Raw genomic sequence first — 10,020 nt, forward strand, 5'->3', positions numbered from 1 at the left:
AGTGACCTTTGAGTCAAGAAAATGGGAATTCAAATTCAGCCTCAGACACTTGCCACTTACTAGTTTGACTGGCATCCAGAGCTATCTCCATCATTTTAATCCAATGGCTCTGGAGGAGAAAGTGAGACTAGTGACTTAGTACAGTCCCCTTCACTCAAAACAAATTCACATGCTTGTCATGGCATCACCTCCCTGATTTTGTGGTCTTCTTCAGAAATGAAGAACAAGCATCAATCAACCAAAAAGTTAAGCAGTGGCAATACAAAAACAAAATCAAAATAATCTCTCTTCTCAAAGGGTTTCCATTCTATCAGAATAGAACAGAAAAACTGAGATTTTAGGGCTATCCTGGTCCCAGTTCAGGAAAGTTGATTGCTAAATTTTGATGTGAGCATTAACACCTCAAAATCAGCAAATTTTACAGATAAGTATTTGATTTATTCTGTTGCTGATTTTCTAGACTTAAGAAAATTATGGAGGGAATGTTAATATGGTTGATTAAACGTATGGGTTTCCCCCTCTCTCCCCACCTCCCCAAAGCAATTGTTAAACATTTATCTGCACACCATTGTCTATCCTACTTGGGTATCTAGCTGAAAGACTGAGTAACTCTTGACTCTTCTATGTTCATTCTCCAGCAGAAAATGCAAATTTTGTGTGGTGCAAACATGAAAACCTCAGAAAGATCAGCATTTGATAAAAAGCTTAATGTTTAAAATTATCATTCCTCGGAGGAGGGAAGAGTGTTGCTCCTTGATCTTTTCCCCTAGTTTCCCATAATTAAGAGGTCTGTATATGGTAGTTACTCAGTAACTGCCATTAACAGACTGGTTTTGATGTTCTTATTTAGACACAAATGCTAACTCAGCTTCCAAAGATCATTTTTGATCCTAAATTGTGAATCTATGATCCTATAAACTTTAGGACCAAGGTCAGAGACTCTCCCCAGGCTTTTGCCATAAGTTAACCTAAAGTACTTTCAATGTGAACCATATGGGAACAGAACTCTCAAGAGATTCTGAATTACCAAATAAAGGCCATTAAGGGCTCATCACTTTTGATTGCTCTGGGAAACTAGAGGCCACACCTCAGTTTGGATTTCAGAGAGGACTCTTAACAGGAATGTGGGCCTAGCCACTCCCTTTCAAAACCAAGATGTTTCCAAGATGTGTCAACCCACTGATAGGCTAGCTTGTCCTTTGACCAAAGAAAGATGCTCCTCCTCCAAGCTACTCAATCAACAACAGCTAGTTTCATATTTGAAGTTTTTGTTCCAACCCTAAACAAGCAATTGAAGATCATAATTATTACGCAACTTTTTTGTCAGCTTCTCTGTTTTATGAGAAATCAAAATCACTTTCTTTATAGCTTTCACTTATCCTCACACAATTTCTAAGAAGCAGGGTTATTACCCCTGTTTTGCAGATGGAAATGTATGTCATATGGATTCATTGGACAGTCCAAGGTCAGATACTCAGGGATCCTTAGAGAAACTAGAGATTGAATTAAGGTGTCCTTATGTGCAGGATAATCACTTTTCAGGATTATTAATTGTCATCATTTCAGATGCCTGGTATCTAGTCAGTAGATGAGACTAGGTCCATGGCAAAAGTGTCAAATTAGACAGGTATTCATTGCCTGTTCACTGCCTCTTCCTCCCCTTACTATAGTCTATCTGTTTCCTGAAGACCATGTAGACCATAGCAGAAAGAGATTTGGATTCAGATTAAGATAGCATGGGTTCAAATTCTGGGGGAAAAAAAAAAAAGCTTTGCTTACTTCATAGGTGAGCAATCTCTGGAGGCCTCAATGATTTTTTTTTCTATAAAAGTGAGTAAATTATACAAGGTGATCTTATTAGATATAATTCTTGGATCTCTTCCAATAGGTTCTTATCATCCATGGAGAAAAGAATCTAATCTAACACACAGGTGTTAAATTAATATTTCATTCAACTCAGGAAGATTCCATTTTAAAAGATGTTGGGGAGAGTTGCTAAAATGGGGAAGGGATGAAATGGGATCAAAGTGGAGGGCTAAAGTCAGAATTTTTCCAAGGTTCCTCAAGCCAGATCATCTAATTCTGTCCCCATATAAGGACAGTTCTAAGTCCATCCTTTCAGCTCACACAATGAGTCCCCCTTAACAAGGGTAACCTGGGTTCAAAGGTACTCATTTAGGTTTCTATCCACTCAAAATAAAAAACTTAGAAATTCCCTCAATGAGTCAACCAGAGAACACAATTTCAGAGTAAAGACTTTCAGTGAAACAGCATAGTAAGAAAAGTAGCAATAAAATATTTGTACCATAAATCTGGAGTCCAATATCCCAAATAAATGTTGTTAGGTAAAAAAAGTAGCTAAATATGGGAACAGAAGAGAGGGGTATACACATAGGGAATAGTGATGATCAGGGTACATGCATGTATTACACATTGGGCACGTGTATAACCAACCATAGATATGAAGGGAACAACTCTTGCTTCCAATGCTTCATTGCCCCCCACACACATTGATTTCTGGTAATACCACTATGCTGCTCTTGCCTGGCTCACTCACTCCCCAATGGTCTCAAGTGCTATTTAGTCTCTCCCAGACAAGTCTCTGCTGAATATGTGGATGAGGGCTATACTTTCTGCTTTTCTGCTGCTTATGTGGCTACTGCTTATTGAACTTAACAGTCACCATCAGTCTACTGTAATGGACATAAAATTGGAGACTTCCATCCTCCAATGAAATGCTACCTCTTTCTTGCTGGAGGAAGACTAAGTTCTGGAATCTCTCTTTAAGTACAGGAATCTCTCTTTAAGTACAGGATAACTTCATTATATATTTAAAAGTTGTGCTTAATAAATTTGCAGTTTCGTGTGTAATCTTTATTTTCTTATACTGTTATGGAAATGTTTGTTTTATACTATACATTAAAAATAAAATAGAAATTGGGGAAAATGTTTAGTGATTCCAACAAGATCTGTTTATTCTCAGAACCTTGAATGATATAAGCATTTCTGTTCCAAAATAGATTCTTTGACCAAGGGCCTAAAGCTTTTTGGAATACAAGATAGTCCCAGACAGCAAGTGCCCACAGGCTTGCATCTATTTTTTTAATTTCCACTTCTTGACAATAAGGTCAAAGTTTCTATCAGAAATGCCATTCTGACTTAGGGTTCTGAGAAACTATTTGAATGTTTGATTGTTAAACTGAATTCAGCTGACCACTTTTTTCCTCAATTACATGTAAAAACAGCTTTTAACATTTTTTTTAAAGTTTTTGCAAGGCAGTGGTGTTAAATGACTTGCCCAAGACCACACAGCTAGGTAATTATTAAGTGTCTGAGGCCAGATTTGAACTCAGGTCCTCCTGACTCCAGGGCCAGTGCTCTATCCACTGTGATACCTAGCCACCCCATAACATTCATTTTTTGAAAAATCTTGAGTTCCACGTACTCTTACTCTCTTCCTCTCCCCTCCCAGACAACGGCAGCAGTTTGACAATGATTTTACTTAAACAGTCATGCAAACCATATTCCTATATTAGCCATGTTGCAAAAGAATACACAGTTATAGTATATTTTTCAAATTCTGCCAACTCAGTAATTCACAAGGTCTTGATTCAATTTGTGATAATACTTTCTCTCTCTCTCTCTCTCTCTCTCTCTCTCTCTCTCTCTCTTGATCACTTTAATCCTTCTCACCACCAATAATATCAATGAACAAGAAAGGAAGTAGGAAGGACTTGAGATTCAACTTAATTTTTAGATTCTCCAATTCTACTTGTATAAAGGTTTTTGAAAAGGCACATGAGAAAAGGGAGAGAAAGAGAGAGAGAGAGAGAGAGAGAGAGAGAGAGAGAGAGAGATTAAGTAGAAGCTAATGGTTGAATCAAAGCCTGAATATTATATCTGTTTGATCTTCTCCTTCATTGATCCAAATAGTCAATAGGCAGGACCTTCCATCTATGTAGTCCCCAGATTACATCTCTGAATAAACATTCCTAGAGCTCTGGCAGAAGTTCTCTCACTTTAACTCTTTCCGTTCACAACAGCTCAGAAATTCCCCTCCCTCTCCCTCTCCCTCACCCTCACTAAGATTTCCCTTTTCCATGAACTTCTTTTGTTTCTTCTTTCTTTTCTGAATCTAAACCATTTGATATAATTCTTCATCTAGGTTCTGTGTTGATAGCATCTCTGAGATTTAATCATTGTGGAACTGAAGCCAGATGGGGCCTCCTCCCCCATCATGTCCTCTCACCAACTTAAAAATATGCCATCCTTACAAATCACACAAGCATACATAAAATAATATATTTAGCATAATCACAAGCAATTGCTTCAGGCACATAGGATATAATATATAGAACAAAATAATCAAGTCACCAGTGAACATGAATTTATTAAGTGTCAGATCTTACTTTAATAACTAGAGATTCAAATTAAAAAAATTAGACCCTGACCTCAAGGAGATTACATTCCATTGGAGAAGACAACACAGACATATATAAATATATACAACTATATACAATATGATACATACCTATAATATAAATAAGTAGATTCAAAGTAACCTATATAGAGAAGGCATTTGACTGTGGAAAGGGGAAGATGGGGAACAGGAAAAGTATAAAATAAACTGATTTTTATACTGATTTTTTTTAAAAATTAGTTTTTTTCCAAGAGGAGGAAATGTTGAAGGAGAGTATTCCAGGCATGGAGATAGTATAAAAGCACAGATGTGGGAGATGGTGTATTGTATGTGAGAAACAGTAGATAGGCCAGTATGGCTAGACTAGAAAAAGTTTCAGGAGAAATAATATGCAAATAAATTTAAAAGTCAGGAAGTCAAAAGCTTATGCTGAATTGAGGAGTTTATATTTGTTCTTAGAGATAATAGGGGGCCACTGGAATTTATTGAGGTAAATGATCAGTGTGTGCTTTAGGAAACTCACTTTAGGAACTGTGTGAAAGATGGATGGGAGAGTATAAGAGAGATTAAATAATTCTTGTTGTTGTTCAGCTGTTTTCAGTCATGTCTGACTCTTTGTGACAACATTTGGGGTTTTCTTAGCAAAAATACTGGAATGGTTTGTCACTTCCTTCTCCACCTCATTTAACAGATGAGGAAAGTGAGGCACATAGGGATCAGTGACTTTCCCAGGGTCACACAACTTGTGTCTGAGGCTAGATTTGAATTCAAGAAGATGACTCTTTCTGACTCCAGACCCAGCACTCTATCCTCTGTGCCATCTGGTTTCTTAAATAATGACATTGCAACAATCCTGGAAGATGTTCTGAATTAGAATGATGACTACATGAGTGGAAACAGATATAGATATAGATGCAGAGGTATCTGAGGAATTTTGTGGAGGTAAAAACAACATGATTTGGCAACTGATTAGATAATTGGGGTGAGTTGGAGTGAGTAATCAAGGAAGGCACCAAGGTTTCAGATTTAAGGAAGTCCTCAACAGTAATAGGAAAGTTCAGAAGGATGAAAGGGAGGGATTTCGGGTAAAAATAATGACTCTTGTTTAGAAAATAGTTGAATTTGAGATGTTAATGATACATCTAGTTAGACATATTCAATCGGTGATTAGAGAAATGCAAATTAAAACAACTATGAGGTACCATCTCACACCTATCAAATTGGTCAATATATGACCAGAAAGGAAAATGATCAGTGTTGAAGGGGATGTGGGAAAACTGGGACATCGATGCATTGTTGGATGACCATGAATTTAACCAGCCTTTCTGGAAAACAATTTGTAATTACACCCAAATGGCAATAAAATTGTGTATACCCTTTGATTCAGCAATACCACTACTAGTCTGTATCTAAGATGATGAAAAAGGGTAAAAAAAATCCATATGTACCAAAATATTTATAGCAACACTTTTTTATTTTTAAGATTTTATTTATTTTAGTTTTATAATTTTTCCCCTAATCTTACTTCTCTCCCCCCACCCCTACAGAAGGCAATTTGCCAATCTTTACATTGTTTCCATGGTATACATTGATCTAAATTGAATGTGATGAGAGAGAAATCATATCCTTAAGAAAGAAACATAAAGGGGAAGCTAGGTGGTGCAATGGATAGAGCACCAGCCTTGGAGTCAGGAGTACCTGAGTTCAAATCTGGCCTCAGACACTTAATAATTACCTAGCCATGTGGCCTTGGGCAAGCCACTTAACCCCATTGCCTTGAAAAATCTAAAAAAAAAACCCATAAAGTATAAGAGATAGCAAGATCAAATAATAAGATATCAGTTTTTTTTTTCTAAATTAAAGGTAATAGTCCTTGGTCTATGTTCAAACTCCACAGTTTTTTCTCTGGATACAGATGGTATTCTCCATCGCAGACAGTCCCAAATTGTCCCTGATTGTTGCACTGATGGAATGAGCAAGTCCATCACGGTTGATCATCACCCCCATGTTATAGCAACACTTTTTAAAGTGGCAAAGAATTGGAAATTAAGGGGATGCCCAACAATTAGGGAATGGCTGAACAAATTGTGGTATATAAATGTGATGGAGCACTATTGTTCTATAAGAAAAACAAAAGAGATGAGACTTCAGAATAGCCTGGAAAATTTTGCAAAAACTGATGCTAAAGGAAGGAGCAGAACCAGAAGAACATTATACACACTAACAGCAACACTGGGTGATGATCATCTATGATCATCTATGCTCATTTCAGCAGCATAATAATCAAAGACAATTCTAAAAGACTTTTCATGAAAAACACCATCCATATCCAGAGAAGGTTCTGTGGAGCTTAAATGCAGACCAAAACTTTAAATTTTTAAAATTTGTCTTCTGTATTATGTTTTTTCCCCCTCTCTATTGTTTTTTCTCTCCATTTTGATTTGATTCTTCTCTCATAACATAACTATAATCATGTTTAGCATGGTTATAAAAAAAGAAATGTTCAATAAGTGGTTGGAAATTGGGATTGTAGCAGAGAAAACAGACTAGAGATGGATATTTAGATTTTGGAATAATTTGAAAAAAAAGATGATAATTGAACCCACAGGAGATAATGAGGATAGAAAGATAGTGTGGAGAGAAAAGGAAAGAGCAAGGAGTAGGGCCTTGGGGAGCATTGACACTTTGTCATGACATGAATGATGATTCTGCCAAGGAGATGAGAAAGAACATTATACTTGGGAAGAAACCAGAGAGAGAGCATTCAGGAGAAAATTTGGCTAACAGTATCAAAGGCTGCAAATATATTAAGAAGGATGAGGACAGAGAAAAGACCATTGGATTTGGCAACTAAGAGAATATTGATAATGTTGGAGAAAATAGTTTCAATCCAGTGGGTGAACTTGGAAGTCAGAGTGTAGAAGATTTAAGAAAGAGTAGTTAGTTATCAAGAAACATTTATGAAGTATTTCCTATATGTGAGATACTTTGCTAAATGTCAGGGAAAGTTAAAAAGTCAAGGTTTCTTCCCTCAAGGAGTTTACATTCTAATAAGTTAGCTAACAAAAGTGAACAAATAAATAGAAGGTAATCTCAGAGAGAAAGGCACCTAGTAGGAAGGGAGAAGTGAAAGTTGAACTTGTTTTTGGAAGATTTCAGGTGGGTCAGGAGGCTGAGGTATGGAGAGAAAGCAATCCAGGAATGGGGAATAACCAGTGAAAAAAAACAGAATCATGAATTGGAGAGTTCAATTTCAGGAATATTAAGATGATCAGTATTGTTAGATCATTGATATGTAGAAAGAAGTAAAATCTAAGAAGACCCTATATGTGCTATAAGGGTGTTGTATGTGTGTGTGTGTGTGTGTTCTGTGTTGTATTGCCCATGTAGATTAAGTGTGTCCACATTGTTTTGTTTAAATGAGGCTCACAGAGAAGCATGAAAAGAAATCTCTAGTCTCCTTCATACAGCTTTCTCCAAAAGAGATTGATTTGTGCCAGGAGGGGAAACAAGAAGTTGTAGCCAGAGGCTGGTCACTCTGTTCTCAGAGAAAAGATAGAGTTTTATATCTATTTACCTTTTTAAAAAATTGATGGTTTAAGAAAATAATTTTTAAGTTCTAGGGATGCTCCTGATTGCTATTCCTTATTGGAGAAAGAGTACTCCAAGCCTGACAGCCTTCCCACCAAATTCTAGTCTAGTGACTCACATATTGATAATCAAAAACTCCATTTATCCAAGCTAATAATAAAAAACAGAGAAATTCCTGTTTACATATAATTCACAGAGTTAATTAGCTCATCCATTGGACCCAAGACCCATGACTCAAAGAGAGTCTCAGATTTCACTCAAAGGGAAATTTCTTGAAGTCTGTCATGTAGTACTGGGAATAGGGACATGATCAAAGTGTCAGCATCTTAACATACTGACTTCTTTCCAGAGTCTTTCTCTCCCTTCAGGGACCTGAAGAGAATCTGGAAACTTGTGCCTTCTTTCTTAGAGCTGGAAGCTAGAAGGCTGATTAATCACTTTTTCTTCCAAGCTCATGCCAAGTCTGCTCCTCAAGTAGGCATGGAGGCATTCAGTCTCTAAGCAATAAGGAAAGTCTTATGCAAGTGAGCTTGGACAGTGGATTATATTTGAAAGGGATCAGATTGTGAAGGGCTTTAAAAAACCAAACAGGATTTTACATTTAATTCTGAAGGTAATAGGAAGCTAACAGAGTTCATTAAATAGAGAGAGCTGAAAGAGGGGGTTGACATGGGTAGACCAGAACTTTATGAAGATAACATTGACAGCTAAGCAGAAGATGGGCTAGAGGGTTACACAGTGATGGACAATGTCAACAACTACAAATAGGTCAAGAAGGCTAAGAATTGAGGAAAGGTCATTGGATTTGACAATTTAGAGAGCAGAGGTAACTTTGGAGAGAGCATGATGATGAAAATTGAAAGGGAAGGAATTTTAGGTACTGAGTTGTAGATGATTGTCTAAAGAAGTTTTGAGAAAAGGAGATATATAGGATAACTAGCAGGAATGGTAGATTCTGGTAAAGATTTTCAATATGTAAGGTACAGTTCCACTTAAATTAATCTCAGAAAATACAACATATCAATAGAATCAATCCATTAAAAGTTTATTATGTAAAAATAACTTTAAATCCATGCTAAAGAGTTATAAAGGAGTTGGGTCTTTTGATAAAGACAAATATTGCAGAAGAAATATCTTATAATTGGTTGAAAAAGATCAAATCATGTCTCTTAGGGTACATAAAAAATCAGCAAACTATTTCAGTCAGTTAGTCCAATGGGAGAAGATTCCAAATTCTAAAGCTGAGAATTCTAATTCTCTCAGAGGAAATTATTCTTGAGAAGGGGAAAAAATATCTCCTTTCTTCTTTCCCCCACTGACAAAGAGTTCTGGAGAGACTGGGCTAGAAGTAAACAACTACTAGTAACAGAAATCATCTGGGAGTAGAAAGAGACATAGAAGTTCTCTTAATAAATAGCAAATTAAAATTTAAATTGATTGATCAGATTACTATCTTCTGAACTTTAAGAGGCAGGAAGACCTACCTGAAGCTTTCATCAACATTAGTAGTAGTTTCAATTGAAGATGATAACATCCTTGAGGCTGATGGCAGCACTTATATCTGGAACTAAGAGACACACCGAAGATTAAGTTATAAACACTGAGTAAAAACAGTTTCAGAATTCTATAAGGACCCAGAAAGTCCCTAGGAGAACAGAGTTCCATCTAAGGGGCTCCATTAAAAAAGGAAAAGATTTCAGTAACCAAAAGGTATTATCTTTTGTCGCAAGAATCCCATTCACATTATGCCTCTTCAGCATTTTGCTATAAATTTGAATCCATTCTCCTTACAGAGCGTGTGAGCATAAAGGGAGAATGAACTGTTTTTATAACTGTTTTCATACCTGCTTAGTAAATGTACTTTCTAAAAGCTAATTACTTAGCTGATAGTCAATGTTAAGCATTCCAGGGGGGCTTGTGAGCAAAAGTATTAGAAACAGCCTCTCAGTTTTACCTAATTGACCTTTTAATTGATCCACTGGGAATTGACCCAGCAATAAGAGTGTTGG

This window comes from Macrotis lagotis, chromosome 1, assembly GCF_037893015.1.
Source record: "Macrotis lagotis isolate mMagLag1 chromosome 1, bilby.v1.9.chrom.fasta, whole genome shotgun sequence".
NCBI classification, from domain to species: domain Eukaryota; kingdom Metazoa; phylum Chordata; class Mammalia; order Peramelemorphia; family Peramelidae; genus Macrotis; species Macrotis lagotis.